The sequence below is a fragment of the Ailuropoda melanoleuca genome, chromosome 12 (assembly GCF_002007445.2).
Source record: "Ailuropoda melanoleuca isolate Jingjing chromosome 12, ASM200744v2, whole genome shotgun sequence".
Classification (NCBI taxonomy): domain Eukaryota; kingdom Metazoa; phylum Chordata; class Mammalia; order Carnivora; family Ursidae; genus Ailuropoda; species Ailuropoda melanoleuca.
In genome coordinates, this window is record NC_048229.1 from 69028758 (window position 1) to 69051097 (window position 22340).

Here is a 22340-nt window from a genome sequence, read left to right on the forward strand (position 1 = left end):
CTCCCATTCTGTAGGCTGCCTTTTAGTTTTGTTGACTGTTTGTTTCCCTATGCAGAAGCTTTTTATTGTGATGTAGTCTCAATAGTTTATTTTTTGCTTTTGTTTCCCGTGCCTCAGAAGAATATCTAGAAAAAAGTGGCAACAGCCAATGTCAAAGAGGTCACTGCCTCCTCAGAAAAATGTTTCAAGAAGGTAGTGGTCACATATTCATGACTGCATTTATATAAAATGTCCAAAAAATGGAAATTTAGAGACAGAAAGTAGATTAGTAGAGTGTAGGTGGGGGAATTAATGGGGATTAACTATAAATGGGCATGAGGGACTTTGGGTGGGGGGATAAAAATATTCTAAAACTGATTTATGGTGATAATTACATTATTCAATAAAGTTACTAAAGATCACTGGAAACTTGAAATGAGTGACTATGTTAAATATCCTTCAATAAAGCTGTTTTTCAAAAAAGATAAGGTTGAGTATTGCATCTTCTACACTGTGATGTGGATACTATTTCTAGCGTGAGAAAATGTTTGGTGAGATTTGTAATAACCAAAATTATAGGCTCCCACACCAAGCAAGCTGGAAACCCCTTCCACAGATATCTAAGCATGTATTCTAATTTTTTAAAAAGAGAGAGATGTTTCAGTTGTTAAAGTTCATGGCAGCCCTCAAAGTTCAGAAAGTAAAACCTGGTATACATATACAGAGAGCAAAGGGACTATGTAATAAGTAAATGGTGTTTAATAAAAAAAAGGCCAAAATGGAGTCACTTGTGTTAACCCAAGACTTAATACCTAACTTTATAGTTTCAATCTCTCTCAGGAATGTAATCTTAAACCACTCAACCTGGAATTTCCTAGTCAGCACTAGTGAGTTAATCTGCCTGGGTGACAGATCCCGTCCGGTCCCCAAAGAAAGATGAGGTCCACTCCTTCCTTGTTCCTGCCCCTTCTGCCTACAGCAGTCTCCCATTTTGTATAGCTCTTTGGTGCTCCTCTCTATTTGCTAGATAGAATGCTGTCCAATTCATCACCGAATAAAACTAATTTGACCTCTAAATTTACTCAGTTGAATTTTGTTTTTTAACAGTGACCAATTTCCAATCAGGTACGTTTGAAACTACGAAGGGGCATTTTTGTTTATTACACGGACTTGTGGGTAAGACTGACATGTGGAGGGAAATGTTTAAACTACAATTTATTGGTGTGCCTGGGTGGTTTAGTCGGTTAAGTGCCTGCCTTAGTCTCAGGTCATGATCTGGGGGTCCTGGGATAGAGCCCCAAGTCGGGCTTCCTGCTCAGTGGGGAACCTGCTTCTCTCTCTGCCCCTCCCCCTGCTTGTGTTTTTTTTTTCTCTCTCTCTCAAATACATAAATAAAATCTTAAATAATAATAATAATAAGAAGAAGAAATTAGGACTACACACTGGTATTCACTTATACTTAATAAAAGCTGCCTTGATGTTACTGGGCCAAACAGTTGTAAGCAGGCATTTAGCTTTATATACGAATACAAAAATTATAAAAAGGGGCTAAGTATGCTAAATGTCCTTCAATGCACAGGATAGTACTGCACAATGAGGAATGGTCCCTCCTAACCACCAAAAGCATTCCTGCTGAAAAACATTGACTTAAACTATGTTCACATTAGCACCTCAAAAGGTTAAGTACATCTAGATTCTTATCCTAAAATATTTAAATATAAGGTGTCTGCCTTACCAACAAAATATTCCACTATATGCAAATTAAAAATATAATTTCCCCAAATTTTGTTTGAAAACTCACAGATGACCATTAGATATTCAAATTTTAGAAATAACATCAGGGGCGTCTGGGTGGTTCAGTCGTTAAGCGCCTGCGCCTTTGGCCCAGGGCTTGATCCCAGGGTCCCGGGATCAGGCTCCCTGCTCCCCAGGGAGCCTGCTTCTTCCTCTCCCACTCCCCCTGCTAGTGTTCCCTCTCTTGCTGGCTGTCTCTCTCTGTCAAATAAATAAATAAAATCTTAAAAAAAAAAAAAAAGAACATCAAATATTTAAAGAGATATTTAATTTTTCAGTTATTTGTCACTCAGTTTGAACCAGGCTTATAATTCCCTCTGAGCTTAAAGCATTTTTTTGACAAACCATGCAATAACATTTATAAGCACTGCTCTGTAACGCTGAAATGTAGTACTTTCCTTTGAATCTTTAGAAAGCGTAATTTCATCAGCTGCCTCAAGATACAAGCATAGTATATCTCTCTAGTAAAGCATTAAACTGTATTACAGGGGCGCCTGGGTGGCTCAGTCCGTTAAGCATCCGACTCTCGATTTCAGCTCAGGTCGTAGTCTCAAGGGTGTGGGATCAAGCCCTGCGTCAGGCTCCGTGCTCTGAGTCTGTTTCAGGTTCTCTCTCTCCCTTCCTCCACCTCTCCCCCAACTCCTGCCTTGCTTGCACACATGCCCTCCCTAAAATAAATGAATACATTTAAAAAAATCTTAAACTGTATTATAAAGTGCTTCTGTGTTCTTGGAGGGTGAAAATCTGTCTATTCCATTTTTTTTTACACACAGTGCCTAGTACAGCTAGTACACATAGTAGGTGCTTATATTTGTTTCAAGAATAACTGAACAAGGTTATTGAAAACTAATAAATTATATGATAAATAAAATCTACCTGTGTGCCTTGATTTTCAGGAGAATTAGCTAATTTTATACTGAAAATCCTTATTAGTAATTTTATATGATTGGGAAAATTTGGATGAAGGTCACAATGAATTAAATGACTGTTCTAGCATAGGACAAAGAACAGGAAGAGGGCACTTATTGGAAAACATAATACACCCAGTCAACAAAGGTCAAAATACACAGAAGAGAGAGAAGGACAGCAATCGGTCCCTTCTATTTGCCATGTTCTAAACTCTTGCCATCACACAGAAGTACAAATTTCAGCCCATCTTCCAACATTTAACCCACACCAAGGATGAATATTTGCAAACTGTTTTCCTTCTGGAGATTTGGTCAGGGGAGGAGGGTTAGCAGGAGAGGAAGAGATTACACAGTTGTGGAGGTGTACTAGCTCTGCAAGGAGTACTAAATTGATTGTACTAATTGTGTCCTAAAAAGTATACACTTTCCTTTCTTACAATAGTCATTTAAAAGCTTTTTTTCTGAAGATGGGTGAGATTCCATCAAGTTTTGAGTACATGTTTTTATAATGTGGCCAAACGTTAAAACTGGTGGGAAAAAGAGCTGCAAGACTCAACTGATAGGATACCATGATGTCCTGGAATCTGAATACATCTTGGCCAATATGCTGACTTAAAAAGATAAGCACATGGGGAGCAGCGGCTCTGCTTCGTGCCAGGCAGTGTCTCCACAGGGTGTGGGTTTCCTAGTGTAACAGCAGTCACACCATATGGTGCTGCTTTTATTGGCATGGGCAGGACAGAGGCTGCCAAAAATTCAATGTGCTATTTTGGGCCATGAAACGTGATAATTCCCAAATTTAAAACATTAAGAATTTTAAACCAAAAAAGATCTTTTTTAACATTTTAAGTACTGGACTTTTGTAATTCAAGGCCAACTGGGTAACAACTCTCAGTCTTTGAAATACGACAAAGACACAAACAAAAGTCAAGACTTGGAGAATAAGCTTGGCAGCTATTCTCTGAAAATATTTTTTAAAAGATTTAAACAGAAACTCTATAGTTGTACTATAAATGTAAGGGTGCAATGTGTAGAAACAGTTTTTGAAATACTACATTTTGAAAACACGAAACAAGCGCAGTAGATGAGAAGATTAAAGATGGTTCATCAATAGAATAGATTCTGTATTTCTATCCACTTCTACAAGTTTTAGCATAGTAACATACCTCCAACTACTCAAATAAGATGACATGATGTTTGAAGTCAGAGCAAGCCTGGAAATATTCATGTTGAATCCAACAAACTATTTAACCCTTACAAGTGCAGCCCTAGATTGGAATAACTAGGTCCAGGATTCTCAAAACAACTTTGCTATATTAAGGTGGGTAATATTAATTTCAGAAGAGCATTTTTTGAGCTTCCACACTTGTGTCAATGCTAGCCTTTTCCCCAAGCCTGCTCCTTTCTCCTGAATTAGGTTAATTATAGGTAATAAAAATAGCTTTTAGTTTGCCCTGAAATAAAATGGGTTTCATGAATTGCTTTACATAAGGCAAGAAAATTTTAAGATAAAGACTAGGCTGAATCTAAAATTACAAGTGAAAACTCCATTTTCCTGCCCACCCAATACACTGCACAACAATAAACACAAATTATCTAGAGTAATAGAGTAGGTGAATTGTAAATGCAGGTAACATTCACCTAAAGAGAGCTAGCCGGCCCAAACGTGCAGAAACATTCATACAAACTACTGAGGTTCTCAAAGAGCATCCACATCAGGATCTGCAAGTTCTGGGGCGCCTGGGTAGCGCAGTTGTTAGGCGTCTGCCTTTGGCTCAGGGCGTGATCCCGGTGTTCCAGGATTGAGTCCCACATCGGGCTCCTCCGCTGGGAGCCTGCTTCTTCCTCTCCCATTCCCCCTGCTTGTGTTCCCTCTCTCGCTGGCTGTCTATCTCTGTCAAATAAATAAATAAATAATCTTTAAAAAGGGGGGGGGATCTGCAAGTTCTTAGCCCTCCAACCCTAGATCTACTAAATCTGTATTCTAGGCAAGTCTTCCAGGTGGTTCATTGGGTGCTCAAGTTTGAGAACCACCGAGGACTTTTAATATAAGAAAGACAAAGTATGCATGGGCATTTGGATGGCTCAGCTGGTTAAGTGTCTGACTCTTCACTTTGGCTCAAGTAGTGTGATCTCAGGGTCGTGAGACTGAGGTCCATGTCAGGCTCTGCACTCATTGCACAGTTTGCCTGAGATTCTCTCTTTCCCTCGCCCTCTTTTTTTCTCTCTCTCAAATAAATATACCTTGGAAAAAAAAAAAGTATGCCAAATACAGATTATTGCTGAAAAGCAATTTAACAACTTTCACTTGCTCTGTTAAACTTGCTGTTCTAATTTCCTAAGAATATTAATGCCTAGAAGTTATATATTAATCAGAGGCTGATGATAGGAAGAAATAAGAAATTCCTTCAAGTGCTATATCTTTTTTTCTTTTTTTTAAGTAATCTCTACACCAAACATGGGGCTTGAACTCACAACTCCAAGACTAAGAGCCACATGCTCCACCTATTCAACCAGCCAGGTGCCTCCCGCATTTTTTTTTAATAAAAGAAAAGACAAACTTTAAAGTGGAGTTTGTCAATTTGTGTGTAGGTATGTGTGTTGACGGGCAGGGGGTTGCCTTTAAGTGTTACGCCAAAGACTATAATGATGTTATATGGCTGATTTCAAATGTATGAGATAAATCACGTACCAGGAGAATTACTGAGGAGGAAGAAGAGGAAGGAGAAGACATCGCCTTTAAAATATTTGTTTTCAGGACACGTGGCTGGCTCAGTCAACACAGCATGTGACTCTTGATCTCAGAGTTTTGAGTTCAAGCCCCACATTGGGTGTGAGGCCTACTTAAAATAAAATATTTAAAAATGAATAAACTACTTTTTTCACCTGCAGGCTAACACATTAGTCCAAGTAGACACAACAGAAGCTAGTCTAGAACAGGAAGGTAATTACGACTAGAAGAAAATGGAAAACACCTTTCCAGTTTTTCTTTTCCTACAGTCCTTCACCTTTCCTCCTGAAGAATTAAGTTTTTAACCAAAGAAGTTTGAAGTGTATATAGTTTAAGCCACGGCTATGACTCATTTGGGAATGTTGAAAATAGGCTATATAAAAATTTCCCTGAGCAATCAAAAGTGTATCCAACATTTGCCTGAGACTCAGTATTGTCTTCTACGGGATGAATTACCATCTTTTCCTTCAAGTGTCTTGCCTTGGAAGATAGGAACTCTTTTAAATTATAGGTCCTTCTGCTTAAACCACTGTTCAATCTGTGCTTTGGTTCTAAGTTCCTTCACCAGTTTTGAAAACATTTGATCAACACTACCCTGTACATGAAGCAAAGTAATTCTTAGGGGAATTAAATAGGGTACTGGAAGAAGACTTTGAAGAACAGTTGTCATTTAAGCTAGGCCTTGAAAGATGAGGGCGAATTTCAACAGAGGAGAAGGAAGAGAGATTTCAGGCTTAAGGAACAATGCTCATGTCTTCATTTCTCCTCTGGTGTAGGCGCTAGGGATGCATGCTGGATGAGACAGTCATGGGCACTCCCCCTCGGAACGGACATTTGAGAGCTACCGAGGTAAAGAAAAAATAGGCAGACGCCTAAAATTACAGCAAATTTTGTTGTTAAAGAAACAAACCAGTGAATAATGAGTAACAGTGGAGGGGCGCCTGGGTGGCACAGCGGTTGGGCGTCTGCCTTCGGCTCAGGGCGTGATCCCGGCGTTATGGGATCGAGCCCCACATCAGGCTCCTCTGCTATGAGCCTGCTTCTTCCTCCCACTCCCCCTGCTTGTGTTCCCTCTCTCACTAGCTGTCTCTATCTCTGTTGAATAAATAAATAAAAAATCTTAAAAAAAAATGAGTAACAGTGGGAAGTTTATTTCAGATGGCGAGGGCAGGAAAAGCTCTGTCACTTAAGCTGAGGGAGAGGATGTAGCTATACAAAAGTGGGTGGGGGAGGTGGAGGTGTAGCAAGAGTATTCTAGGCAGAGGGAATATCATATTGGAAAGTCTGGCTAAGTTTTAGCAGCTAAAGACGGGTGTGGACCTCCCCGCACAGGCATGCGCGTGCGTACTCTCTCTCTCTCAAATAAATAATATCTTTAAGTTGATTGAGAAAGTGTTAAAGGATTTCAATTAGGGGATAGACATGATGAAATTACTTTTGTAAGAGAGATATTGTTTATCCATCACATTCCAATAAATTTTTTTTTAAAAATAAACTTTGAGATATACAATAATAAAATTCACACATTTTAAGTGAACAGGCTGGTGACTTTGACAAACGTATGTACCTGCGTAGTCACCACCACAATCAAGATATAGAACATTTCCATCCCCCAAAGTCCACTTGAGCCCCTGTACAATCTCTTCTGTCCCCACCCCTGCCTTAGGCAACTCATGGTCTGTTTTCTATCACAGCAGATAAATGTCTGCCTATTTAAAATTTCCTATGAATGGACTCATTTCTATGTCTATTCACTTTCAATTACAAAATGTCTGTGAAGGACATCCGTGCCATTGTGTGTATCAGTAATTTATTCCCTTTTGCTGCGGAGTGGTACTCTGTTGTATGAGCATACCATTATTTGTTTATCCATTTACACCAATTCATAGACAACTGGGGTGTTTCCGATTTGGGCTCTAAATGAAAAAACCTGCTCTGAACATTCATGTACAGATCTTTACATGTGAGTATGTTTTCATTTCCACTGGGTAAGGCTGTTTTCATTTCTACCTAAAGCTAGAATTTCTGGGTTATATGTTAAGTATGTTGAAATATAAGAAAATTAACAACAGTTTTCAAAAGTGGTTACAACAATTTAGACCCCCACCACCACCAGAATGTATGAGAGCTCTGGCTGCTTCACTTCCTTGTGTTTTTCATTTTAGCCATTCTAGTGGATGGTAAGTGGCATCTCATGGTTTAAATATGAATTTCCTTGATGACTAATGATATACAGAATTTATGCATGTGATAAGTGACCATTTTAATATTTTTTGTAAAGCACTGTTCAAATCTTTCTTCCTATTTTTGCCAGTGGAGTTGGTTTTTTTTTTTTTTAAGAGAGAGTACACATGTACACCACAAGTGGGGGGGGCGGGTGGGCAGGGGCAGAGAGGGAGACACAGAATCGTTAGCAGGCTTCATGCTCAGAGCAGAGCCCAAAGTGGGGCTCATCTCACGACCCTGAGAGCATGATCTGAGCCAAAATCAAGAGTTGGATGCTTAACTGACTGAGACACCAAGGTTCCCCTGGAGTTATTTTATTATTAAAGACTTCTTGATTTATTCTAGATACAAATATCTTCTCCTAGTCTGTGACTTGCCGTTTTATTTTCTGGACGGTAAAATTTACGTATTTACATATGTATGTATTTATATTTTAAAGTAATCTCTACACTCAATGTGGGGCTCAAACCCCAAGATCAAGAGTTACATGTTCCACTGACTGAGCCACCGGGTACCCCTAATGGTGACTTTAAAAGAGCAAAAATTTTAATTTTTATGAAATCAAACTTATCCATTTTTTTTTTCTTTTTAAGGTTAGTGTTTTTGTGTCTTAAAAAATCTGCCTATTCCAAGTTGATGAAGAATATTCTGTATTTTCTTTTAGAATTCTTACAGTTTTAGTTTAGGTCTATGGTCCATTTCAAGTTAATTTTTGTGAAGGTTGTGAGGTAGGTCTGAAATTAATTTTTCTCCAAGTAAGTATAACAGATTCCTCAACAAATTGTTTTAGCACAACTAACCTTTCCCTTTTGGCACCTTTGTCAAAAATTGTTTGGCCACGCCTATGTGTAGAGGATGCTCTTAGGCAACAGACTTGAGCAGTGGAAACTTGATCAAGGCAAAAGGGCCTACTGTAACCCCCTGGCTGAATACAAACAGGCCCAGCTCAAAATATCCAGAAGCCCTACTGAACCAATGGGCTACTTAAAACCAGGCACAGGTACCAAAAAAGGAAAATTCCTTACGCCCCCATACCTCTACACCTTCCCCTTTAGATACAACCCCCAACCACTGCCTCACTGCAGACAAGTCGCTGCTTTGCTGTCCTGCCCACTGCTCCCTTGTGGTGTATTCAATAAACTTCTATCTCCTTTGTTCTGGTTCAAGTGAATTCACCACCTATGCCTCCAGCTTTTTTTTTTTTTTTTAAGATTTTATGTATTTATTTGACAGAGATAGAGACAGCCAGCGAGAGAGGGAGCACAAGCAGGGGGAGTGGGAGAGGAAGAAGCAGGCTCATAACAGAGGAGCCTGATGTAGGGCTCGATCCCATAACGCCGGGATCACGCCCTGGGCCAAAGGCAGACGCTTAACTGCTGTGCCACCCAGGTGCCCCTATGCCTCCAGCTTCTATCCAATCAGGTTGCCCCACATTTGGGGGCCTCCATCCAACCTGGAGAGACACCATAATATGTAGATCTAGTTATGGACTTACTATTCTGAACCACTGATCTTAAAGGGACAGACAGTATTTTAGGCTTGGGGGTCATATATAGTCTCTGTTACACTCAACTTGGTGATTGGAGGTCCAAAGCAGCTTTAAGGAATATGTAAACTAACAGGTTTTGCCTTGTTCCAATGTAACTTGCTTTACAAAACACACAGCCATTTCATGGACCTCTGATTGATAAATTTATCTTTCTGATAACACCATACTGTCCTAATTGCTTTATAGTAAGTCTTTATAAACTGTCTTGAAATACAAGTAATGCAAAACATCTAATTTTATTTTTCTTTTTCAGTTATTGAAACTATTTCTAGTTCACCTATATTTCCACATAAATTTTAGACTCAGCTTGTCAGTTTTCTATTCCCTACCTTTCCTCCTCCCTTCAAAATGCCTGCTGGGATTTTGACTAGGATTCCACTGAATTTAATCTCCAAGTCTTCCAAACCCAGAAGATTGCCATCTCTATTTAGTTAGATCTTTATTTTCTTTTATCAGATTTATTCTTATGCACTGTTTTTTAATGCAAATTTTAATATCTACTAAAGACATATAAAAGCAAAGCAGAGCTTACTTTTTATGACACCAACTATCAGATTCTCCTACGCTAACAGGATGTCAAAAATTTTAATTCTAGGGGCGCCTGGGTGGCACAGCGGTTAGGCGTCTGCCTTCGGCTCAGGGCGTGATTCCAGCGTTATGGGATCGAGCCCCACATCAGGCTCCTCTGCTATGAGCCTGCTTCTTCCTCTCCCACTCCCCCTGCTTGTGTTCCCTCTCTCGCTGGCTGTCTCTATCTCTGTCAAATAAATAAATAAAATCTTTAAAAAAATTTTTTTTTAATTCTATACTATCTGGAATTAGTACAGACCCCACAAGTTGAAGGGTCAATCTCACAAGATTGCTCTCAATCTTCTGATGCCAGTCACGAGTCCCAAGTCCCAAGGACACTTGCACTTCTGTCCAACTTGGCTACAAATCTGAGGGCCCTAAGATCCCCTCATCAAGTTATGTAACTCTACAGATTGACTCACAGAACTCAGGAAAATACTTTATTCACATTTACCAGTTCATTATAAAGGATACAACTGAGAAATAACAAATAGAAAAGATGCTTAAGGCAAAGTGGGAGGAGGAGCCAGAAGGCTTCCAACACCTTCCCAACACCTTGGTATGTTCAACAACCCAGAAGCTTCCCAGGTCTTCAAGTTCAAGAGCTTTTATGAAGCTCATCTTCCAGCAGCCACCCACCCTCACCACCTTCTTAGAGGTGGGTAGGTGGAACCGAAAGTTCGAACCCTCTAATCTCTTGGCCTTTCACATGACCAGCCCCATCTAGGGGCCCCACCTAAAGTCACCACATTCACATGGACGCAGGTGTAATGGAAGGAGGCTTGTTATAAATAACAAAAGAATTCCTATCATTCAGGAAATTCCAGGGGCTTTAGAAGCTCTGTGCCTGGAACCAGGGATGAAGACCAAATGTATTTTTTATCATTCCATACTCTTAAAAAAAAATGAGGGAAGCTTGTTTCCTTATAAATATGCCACAAATTCACCAGTGTGAAAGTGGATGTATGAGGATCACTTGGTCTGCTCTTCAACTGCCTTTCTAAAACTCAAAATTAGCTTGGGTCATTTCAAGCACAACAGGGGCCCAGAGGAACAGAAGCAGTTTCCAAGGAGTTGCCTTTACAGTGTCTCCACAGCCATACCTCAGCCGTATCCTCAGTACAGCGTGGGCTATGATTCAGGGAGAATTCTCCATTCTCCCACAGAGCTCACTAAATCCAGCTTTTACTTCCTCTTCTAGGAGAAACTCCCCCTGGTAACTGGCATTTAAGTTCATGGTTGAGTCATGAAATCCTGTTTTATCTCTGTCTTTAAAATTTGACTATTCTGGGGGTGCCTGGGTGGTGCAGTCGATTAAGAAGCCAACTCTTGGATTCAGCTCAGGTGATGATCGTAGGGTCCTGGGATGGAGCCCCGTGTTGGGCTCCCTGCCCAGCAGAGAGCCTGCTTCTTCCTCTGCCCCTCCCCCCTCTCCCTTCTCCTTTTCCCCCCTTCCTCGGGGCTCGTTCTCCTCTCAAATAAAATCTTTTAAAAAAAAAAATAATTAATTAATTAAAACAGGGATAGACTCCACAACAGTTTCAACTCCAGTTCTTACACTTTGCCATGATTTTGGTCTTCTTGTGGCTGCTAAAATCTGAGTTTTCACTGTATATCCAAATCCCATAATGGCAAACAGCTCTTTTACAGAAGGAGCCATGTGATAACAAGGACTCACACATACAAAGGTATAAATTATCAATCTAGATTTATTATGGGATTATTAAAAATCCTTAGCCAAAGCATATCCATCCAACATTCTTAACCATGGCAACGTGGCTTATAATTATGGTAAACCTCAGCAGCATAAGTCTTTAGAAACCAGGTGGTACAACACAGAATACTCATCCCTAGGAGATACTTGGGAATTACTGTTTGTACAAAATCAGTCTTGAAAAAAAAATTCAATTCCTGAGCATTACATATTTAAACCCTACTTCGTTTCAAAAATTATTTAAGACAGGATTTCTTCAATAAATGGGCTGGACTCCTATACTTTCTTTACTATACTGCTGCTAAATATTAGTTGGTCTCTTAAAGTCAGATGGGACTTCATTAAATCATGATGAAAATGAACAGTCAGGGAAAGAACTGTTATAGACAGAAACTTTGTAAAATGCATGAATAAAATCATCTTTTGATGGATGTATCTTATTAGTATTCATTTCCTCAACTTGTAAACTCAATGGTATCATTGTTTGTCACTTTAACTCACTTTCTGCTCAACAGTGGACCAACTGAGAGATACCAAAGATGAGATGCTAATATAAAAAGATGCAATTTCCTTCCATTTATTTTATAGGATTTTGTGGTGAAACGTAAAAAACCCAACAGTAAAAAAAAAAGTTTAATCAGTCACAGCTGTGCTTGGGTGACACTAACTAGATGGATTACTGTCACCTACTGATCAAATGATCACTGTAGTGGCTTTAAAAATATGTTCACAAGTTGCAACTTTTCCTTCTTTGAAACTGGATTGGGTCATCACACCCTCCCAAATCATAATCTTCTTTGTTTAGTGGCTTTGTTCCAGACTGACAAAACATAAGATAGGTCAATTATTCATGTTGTGAAAGGATCCACTAAACAGAACATTAAAAATGTAAACTTAGCACAAGTTTCCTTTAAATCATCAATTCCAGGGGTGCCTGGGTGGCTCAGCCATTAAGCGTCTGCCTTCAGCTCAGGTCATGATCCCGGGGTCCTGGGATCGAGCCCCGCATCGGGCTCCCTGCTTGGCAGAAAGCCTACTTCTCCCTCTCACACTCCCCTTGCTTGTGTTCCCTCTCTGTCTCTCTCTGTCAAATAAATAAATAAAATCTTAAAATAAAAATCAATTCCATCAGTACCTTGAAAATGTGATCCCATTCTCCAAATGATTTGCAACTGTTTTTATGCTTCTGTATAAAATAACCATGCATAACATCAAACATCATAACACTGATGTGTGTTAATCAGTTTCTGTAATATAGTATAGCAGTGGCAAACTTCTCACATACTACAGAGGATGGCAAAAAACAAAGTTCTTGCTAGCTTCTCCTTCTATGGTAAGAACTAGGATCAGTTCTAGGCTTTGTCTCACTAATTAATGCTAACTAAAGAAACTGGTTTGGGTATATCAACCCCTATTTGTATTTTGCTGTGGAACATCATATGGCTTCACTTAGCAATAGCTTAACTTTAATTATGTTTTCCTCGAGCTAATTACTAAAATGTGTCCCCATTCCTGAATACAGGTTGACCAATGGCTCACAAACAATTAGCCCAGGATTTAAAAGATTTCTGGGGAAAAATTCAGTCACTAGTTCATTCAGGGACAATTATAAGCTAGTGATAATTCATCTACTTTGTATTACAGTAAGAGTCAATTCCAAATTCCTAAATCACTGAAAATCCCTTTTGCTTTTACTACAAGAAAGCAAAAACAGTCCTACAGGAGAAAAGCAAGATGAAACAAACAACAGTAAGAGCCTACTGATTTCGTCATTTTATAAAATTTGACTTTAAATACTAGTTCTTTTACTAAAAGCTTAAACTCTTTTAATAGGAGACACAGACTTCTCGCCACAAAATTTTTGTTTTAGTTTGAGGATAACTCAAGCACTGCAATTTTACCAACTTTTGTATGGACCATCTTAGTATGCAGATCATATACAAAATAACCTAAAGTCTGGAGCCAAGGAGTAAAGTCTAGCTGAAACTAACAGTCTAACAGTATGAAGGCTGCTTACATTATATGGACAGATAAGGACATTCGTAAAAACAATTCTAGTAATATGACTTTAATTAACTTAATTAGATTCTCATAAAGAAAATGAATTCAGATTTTCACTGCTCAGGAACAGTGAAGAACTTTATTAAATTGATAAGAGGAAGATTTACCCCTCATTCTTTAATCAGTAGGGTCAATCTACTTTTCCCACTGAGCAATTCCACTCCCGATCCAAACTGGTATGGTCAGCAAAACTAGAAGGGCCTTTGATCCAGAAAGATTACACAACTTTTCTGTAACTACATACTATTAAGTTGTGAGTTTCATTTTATTTTTATGTATCTTTATTTATTAGATCATTATTCATTTTACTATATAATAAGTGAACCGAAGTAAAGCATTAAGACTCCCAATTAAGGCAAATTTTAATCATAGAGGTTTTTACGTACTCAAATAGGCAGAATGTTCTGCTTGGGTCTAGAAAACAAGAGTATGGGGCGCCTGGGTGGCTCAGTCGTTAAGCGTCTGCCTTTGGCTCAGGTCATGAACCAGGAGTCCTGGGATGGAGCCCCGCATCGGGCTCCCTGCTCGACGGGAAGCCTGCTTCTCCCTCTCCCCCTGCTGGTGTTCCCTCTCACGTTGGGTCTCTCTCTGTCCAATAAATAAATAAAATCTTGAAAGAAAGAAAGGAAAGAAAGAAAAAAGAAAAGAAAGAGAAAGAAAGAAAGAAAGAAAGAGAGAAAAGAAAGAAAAGAAAGAAAGAAAGAAAGAAAGAAAGAAAGAAAGAAAGAAAGAAAGAAAAAGAAAGAAAGAAAAAAGAAAATGAGAGTATACGCTGATCTAAGAGGGAGTGATCAGATGGTGGATACAATTTGCAGATACTGATATACCAAAACTCCGGGGACAGTTAATTAAGACACTATTCCAGGTTTGAACACTGTAGAAAACAGATCGAACGTTTGAGCAAGGAGTTTTAAAACTTAACAGATAAAAGGAAGCAAAGAAGACTGAAGAGTCCTGTCAGTAGACTGTATTCCAGAAGCATCTGAAAAGAAGTCCAGCACATGCAGCTATCCAGAAGCAGTCACCTTGGTGACTTGGTAGAAACTGTCCTGTCCTGAGCCTGGGCTTTTAATCAGTTTCCCCTATAGTAAAGGGGAAGTAAAATGACTCCCTTTTAGAAGATACACTAGCTATCTGGAAAGAACATATGCTGAATGAAGAACATTTTAAAATGGCAAATACATACTAACTTAAATAAAGCAGTAAAACAATAAAACCCTGGGTAGCTAAGAATTTTAAAGACTTGCATTTTGATTTACAGATGGTCTTCAACTTTCAAGAGCAGGTGGCTTAACGGACTGAGCCACCCAGGTGCCCCTCCTCTTTTTTTAATCGGGTTGTGTTTTGGTGTTGAGTTGTATGAGTTCTTTATGTTTTGAACATTAATTCCTTATCGAATACATAATTTGAAAATATCTTGTCCCATTCAGTAGGTTTGCCTTTTAATTTTGCTGATAGCTTCCTTCACTATACAAATAAATAAATAAAATCTTTAATTAAAAAAAAGTCTTTAATCCATCTTGAGTTTATTTTTGTGTATGGTGTCAAAAAGTGATTGTTTTATTCTTTAACATGCAGCTGTCCTGTCTTCCCACAACCATTTAGTGACGTTACTGTCTCTTCCTTACTGTATATTCTTGCCTCCTTTGTAATAGATTAACTGACCATAAAATCACAGGTATATTTCTGGGCTCTCTATTCTGTTCCACTAATCTGCATGTCTATTTTTGTGCCAGTACCATACTGTTTTGATTACTACAGCTTTGTAGTATATCTTAAAATTTGGAATTGTCAAACTTTCAGCTGCGTTTTTCTTTCTTTGACTATTTGGCTATTCAGGGTCTTTTGTGGTTCCATACAAATTTTAACGTGTTTGCTCTATTTTTGTGAAAAATGCTGTTCATATTTTGATAGGGACTGCATTGAATCCGTGGATTGCTTTGGGTAATATGGACTTTTTAACGGTATTAATTCTTTTTTGTTTTAGATTTTTTTTTTTTTAATTTATTTATGTGACAGAGAGACAGCCAGCGAGAGAGGGAACACAGCAGAGGAGTGGGAGAGGAAGAAGCAGGCTCCCAGCGGAGGAGCCTGATGTGGGACTCCATCCCGGAATGCTGGGATCACATCCTGAGCCAAAGGCAGACGCTTACCAACTGCGCTACCCAGGCGCCCCATAACAGTATTAATTCTTAAAATCCATGAGTATGGAATATTTTTCCATTTGCATCATTTTCTTTCTTTCTTTTTTTTTTTTTAAGATTTTATTTATTTGACAGAGAGAGACACAGTGAGAGAGGGAACACAAGCAGGAGGAGAGGGAGAAGCAGGCTTCCCGCTGAGAAGGGAGCCTGACATGGGGCTAGATCCCAGGACTCTGGAATCATGACCTGAGCCAAAGGCAGATGCTTAAGAACTGAGCCACCCAGGTGCCCCCATTTGCATCATTTTCAATTTCTTTCATCAGTGTTTTATAGTTTTCAGAGTACAGGACTTTCACCTCTTTGGTTAAGTTTATTCCTAAATATTTTATTCTTTTTGGTGCAATTATAAATGATGCTGTTTTCTTAATTTTTTTGCTACTTTTATTACTAGTATATACAAATGCTACTGATTTCTGGGTATTAATTTTATATCCTGCAACTTACTGAATTCATTTATTACTTCTAGTTTTTTTTAGTTAAGTCTTTAGGATTTTCTATGTATAGTATCATGTCATCTGCAAATAGTGAATTTAACTTCCTCTTTACAAATATGAATGCCTCTAATTTCTTTTTTCATATGACTTCTGTGGCTAGAACTGCCGGTACTGTGTTGAACAGTGGTGAGAGTGGACATCCTTCTCTTCTGCCTGGTCTTAGAGGAAAAACTCAGTTTTTTTCCCACTGGGGATGATGGTAGCTGTGGGTTTTTCATATATAGCCTTTATCGTGATGAGGTGTGTTCCCTCTAAACCCACTCTGTTCAGTTTTTATCATGAATGGATACTGAATTTTGCCAAATGCTTTTTCTACATCTGAGATAATCATGATTTTTACCCTTCATTTTGTTGATGTGGTGTATTATGTTGATTGATTTGTGAATAATGAACCACCCTCGCATCCCTGGAATAAATCTCACTTGATCATGGTGAATGATCTTTTTAATGCATTTATATGTACTTGGCTAATATTTTGTTGAAGATTTTTGCATTTATGTTCATCAGAGATATTGGCCTGTAGTTTTCTTTTTTGTGGCATCTTCGTCTGGTTTTGGTATTAAGGTATTGCTGGCCTTGTAGAATCTATTTGGAAGCTTCCTTCCTCTTCCACTTTTTGGAATAGTTTGAAAAGAATAAGTATTAACTCTTCTTCAAACGTTTGGTAGAATTCACTTGTGAATCCATCTGGACCTAGACGTTTTATCTTTTTATTGTTTTTTTGATTACTGATTCAATTTAGTTACTTGTAATTGGTCTGTTTGGATTCTCTATTTCTCCCTGGTTCAGTTTTGGAAGATCTTATGTTTCTATGAATTTACTTCTTCTAGGTTGTCCAATTTGTTGGCATATAATTTTTTATACTATTCTCTCATAATCCTTTGTATTTTTGTGGTATCAGCCATTACTTCTCCTCTCATTTCTGATTTGGGACCTTTCTCTCACTTTCTTGATGAGTCTTCCTAAAGATTTATCAATTTTGTTTATCTTTTCAAAGAACCAGCTCTTGGTTTCACTGATTTTTTCTTTCTTTCTTTCTTTTTTTTTTAGTCTTTACATCATTTATTTCTGCTTTGATCTTTATTATTTCCTTTCTTCTACTCACCTTGGGCTTTCTTTGTTCTTCTTTCTCTAGTTCCTTTAGATTTAAGGACAGATTATTTCAGCTTTTTCTTGTTTCCTGAGATAGGCCTATATTGCTATACATTTCCCTCTTCAAATTACTTTGGCTGTGTCCCAAAGATTTGGACCATCATGTTTCCATTTTCATTTGTCTCTATTTTTTAACAACTTCTTTGATTGTTTCATTGACCCATTTGTTGTTTAGTATCATTTTGTTTAGTTTTCATGTATTTGTGGGTTTTTTCCTAGTTTTTTTCTTTTGCTTTACTTCTAGTTTCATACCATTATGATCAGAAAAGATGCAGGGTTTGATTCAATCTTCTTAAATTTGTTGAGGTTTGTGTTGTGGCCTAACATGATCTACTCTGGAGAAAGCTCCATGTGCACTTAAGAAGAAGGTGTATTCTATTATTTTTGGATGGAATGTTCTTTATGTATCTGTTAGGTCCATTAGGTCCAATGTGTCATTCAAAGATACTGTCCTTCCTTGTTGATTTTCTGCCTGGATGATCTATCCATTGATGTAAGTGGGGTGCTAAAGTCCCCTATTATTATTGTATTACCATCAATTTCTCTCTTTATGTCTTAATTTGCTCTATGTACTTAGATGCTCCAGTGTTGAGTATGTAGATATTTACAATTGTTATGTATCTTTTATTGGATTGATCCTGTTATCATTATGTAATCCCCTTCTTTGTCTCTTGCTACAGTCTTTGTTTTAAAGACTATTTTGTCTGAAAGAAGTATTGCTACCTTGGCTTTTCTTTTGCTTCCACCTGTAGAGTAAATGTTTTCCCAGCCCTTCCTTTTCAGTTGGTATGTGCCTTTAGGTCTGAGATGGGTCTCTTGTAGGCAACATATGGATGGGTCTTGTTTTTTTAACTATTCCACCACCCTATGTCTTTTGAAGAGAGGATTTAGGCCATTCACATTTAAATTTATCATTGATAGTTACGTATTTATTGCCATTTTATTTGTTTTCTGGTTCTTTTTGTAATTCTCTGCTCCTTTCTTCTTTTGCCTTTTTTCTTTGTGATTGATTGGTTTCTGTGGTGTTGTTTAGCTTTCTTTCTCTTTATTTTTTGTACACCTATTACAGGTTTTGGGTCTGTGGTTACCATGAGGTTCATATATAACATCCTAAGTAAACAGCAGTCTATGTTAATTTGATGGTTAAGTTCAAACACAACCTAAAAAAAAAAAAAAAACTTTTCTTTTTCCTTTTTTTTTTTGACTCCCTCCATGTTTTATGTATATATTGCCATATTTTACATCTTTTTATTCATAATTTTCGTAGATCTAATTATGGCCAGTCCTTTTCTACCTAAAGAAGTCCCGTTAAGGCTTGTTTAGTGGCGATAAACTCCTTTATCTTTTGTCTAGGAAACTATCTCTCCTTCAAACCTAAATGACAACCTTGCCAGGTAGAGTATTCTTGGTTGCAGGATTTTTCCTTTCAGCACTTTAAATATATCATGCCAGTCCCTTCTGGCCTGCAAAATTTCTGCTAAAAATCAGCTGATAGCCTTATAGGTCTTCTCTTATAGGTAACTTTTTTCTTCTCTCTTGCTGCTTTTAAAATTCTCTCTTTAATCTTTGACATTTTAATTATAACATGCTGAGGTTAACCTCCTTGGGTTCATCTTGTTTTTAACACTTAACACTTTTTGGATTTAGATGTCTATTGCCTTCCCAAGGTTAGGTATGTTTCCAGCTACTATTTCTTCAAATCAGTTTTTTACTCTTTTCTTTCTACTTCTGGGACCCCTATGATGTGAACATTTGTTTGCTTGATGTTGTCCAAGAGATCACTTAACCTACCCTCATTTTTCAAATTCTTTTCTCTTTTTGCTGTTCAGCTTGAGTGCTTTCCATTACCGTGTGTTCCAGATCACGCATACATTCTTCTGCATCATTAATCTATAGCTGATTCCCTCTAGTGTGTTTTTTAATTACAGTTATTGTGTTCTTCAACTCTGGTTCTTTTTTAAAATTTTCTATCTCTTTAGTGAAGGTCTCACTGAGTTCTTCCACTCTTCTCTCTCGAGCCCAGTGAGTATCTTTATGATCATTACTTTAAATTCTTTAATCGGGCATATTGCTTATCTCTCTTTCATTTAGTTCTTTTCCTGAGGTCCTTTGTTATTCTTTCTTTTGGAGCATATTCCTCTGATCCTCCATTTTACTTAACTTTCTGTATTTGTTTCTGTGGATTAAGTGGAACAGCTACTTTTCCTAAAGTTGAAGGAATGGTCTTGTGTATGGTCTGTCCCTTTTGTAGACTATGTGTGCTTGACGACTTTACCAACTGACAGACATTTGAACTCCTGAGTGGAGGTACTACTACGTGCCCACCAATACTTCACCTTTGGCACTATCACTACTTAAGGTGCATCTTTGTGAAATTACTAGAACCCCTAGTTGGGATTGGGGGGAAAAGGGGGTGCAAGTGCTGATATTAGCAAAAAGAAGCATCTCCAATTTAACTGTTTTCTGTTCTTTTTTTTCTTTTTTCTTTTTTTTTTTTTTAAGGATTTTGTTTATTTATTCGACAGAGATAGAGACAGCCAGAGAGAGAGGGAACACAAGCAGGGGGAGTGGGAGAGGAAGAAAGCAGGCTCATAGCAGAGGAGCCTGACGTGGGGCTCGATCCCATAACGCGGGGATCACGCCCTGAGCCGAAGGCAGACGCTTAACCGCTGTGCCACCCAGGCGCCCCAACTGTTTTCTGTTCTTAAGCCAGTCTTCCATGTACTCAATTATGAATGGAGGATAATAAAATGAAAGAATGTTTACATATATTTGAAATATATTATTGAAGACTATACCTAAAAGGGTAAGAGCAATTTAGGATTTTATAATATTTAACTCACTGAGCATCTGCTTTATAACATGTAAGTCTGATTTAACCTCTGTGGCTTTCATTCATGTTTCCATGGATACATGTTCATAAATTTGAGTCCGTGAGAATCTCAAGACATTTTTAGAGGATGTGTAGCATCTATTTTTTTGAGAGGAGGGGCTGTTAAACTTGCTTTATCCCCGCAAGAACTGAGTAAAGTTTTATGTATTAACAGTTATTTTGGCCCTACAGGTATGGGGGGACTGAAGTAGTCAGAAGAAAAGGATGTCCTAAGAGAAGGACAGATAAACCCATCTTTAAAAAATTAGTCTCATCTTAAAATGAGATTTTAAGTTAATTCTATTATCCATTGTGTCACTGTGCATCTTCCTTTCACTTTTTAAATAGTCTGTCTACAGTTCCTTATTTCCTACTTCATCTGACTTTTATCATAAAAAATAATCTTTTCAACTGATATTAAAAAAATAAAATAAAAATAAAAATAATCTTCTGTATACCATCTTGACACTTTTTGCTGTTTTTGCTGTTTAAGACACAACTCTCTCCTCCTTCTTAATACTTTATCCTCTTTAACCTTCTATCCTCTCTTAGTTTTGGACAGTGCACAAGATTACGTATCAACTTGACTAGGCCAAAGTGTGCCCAGATATTTGGTCAATCATTATTCCCATCCAGGATTTAGTCATTCTATCTCCTTAGCCTCTGTGTCTCTGTGACTTTGAGAGTTTTAAGGAACCCTGGGGTCAAGTACTTTGAAGACTATCCCTCAGTTTAGGTTTATGTGATATTTTTCCCATAGGTTATAGGTTTCGGAGAGTAAGTGCCATTCTTTTTTTTAAAAGATTTTATTTATTTATTTTTGCGAAGGGGGGCATGAGGAGGGGGGAAGAGCAGAGGGATAAGCAGACTCCCCACTGAGCAGGGAGCCTGATACAGAACTTGATCCCAGGACCCTGGGATCATGACCTGAGCCAAAGGGAGACTAAGCCACCTAGGCGCCCAGGAAGAGCCATTCTCAACACATCATTACAAAGGCAGGCATGACATAAACGTGACATCATTGATGAACACCTGGTCAAGGGAGTGTCTGCCAGGTTTCTCCACTGTAAAATGACTCCCATCTATCTTCCCATAGCCAACTCTTTGAAAGCAATTAACTAAGCTCAGCTCATACTTAAAGGGGAATGGTGAGTTAAGCACTACCTCTAGAGGGAGAAGTATCTATGTAAATTATCTGCTATTCCATACAGATGTGTCTCTTCTCTCCCATTTATTTATTTAATAGAATTAATTTCTCTCCCCACTTCAATTCTCCTTTCTACCACGAATGGCATCAGCATTCCCTTGGTGAGCAACCCCCACATACCCAATGGGACTTTGGGTTTACCTTTGATTCCTTTTTCTCCTCCATGTCCCGTATCTTAGTTCTGTAACAAGCTCTCCCGAGTCATTTTTTTCAATGTTGTTCAGACTTAGTCAATCTCTATTTCTTCTGTCATTGCTTTAATCCAGGCTGTCCTCATTTTCTAGATGATTTAAATAAGCTCTGAACAGGTCTTTTTTTTTTTTCCCTCCATGTGTTTTTCCGCTCCAATCTGCCTTTCGTATCACACAGTCATACTATATGAGACAGAAATGTCTGCAGAGGCAGAAAGAGTATTCCTGACTCTAAATTTGTATAGAATATAGAAAGTACATAATAAATAATTGCTGGGAAGTAGAAAATACAACAAAATTTTTCTTCACCAGTTTAGTCTCCATACTAGGAAATAAAAACAGCCTACAAAAAATTAAATAAATAATAGAAATATTTAAATGTTAATTATTTTAAACCTAACACATATTGCTAAGGTGTGAATGAAAAATATATATAATCACAGGAAAAATGTAAATGTCAAATAAGAAAATATTTAAGGGGTTCCAAAACAGCATCTAAGAAGCTGGGAAAGAAAAATGTCTTTACCTGGAAAAATAATGTAGGGAGTCTAAGAATCCTGACTCTTCAATAGTCTTCCAAAACCTAGTATTTTGAACTTTCTATAGGAGAAAATCTTGACTAAAATGACATATACTATACCACAGGGATCAAATCCTGTCTCTCTCTTTTTTTTTTTTTTTTTTTTAA

At 37.9% G+C, this 22340-nt stretch overlaps 1 protein-coding gene across 2 annotated transcripts in view; it reads right to left on the reverse strand.

Moving 5' to 3' along the window:
- The window catches only part of GLG1 (golgi glycoprotein 1), a 153319-nt gene that overhangs the window by 90079 nt on the left and 40900 nt on the right, over positions 1 to 22340 (reverse strand). The gene's annotated exons all lie outside the window — the stretch shown is intronic.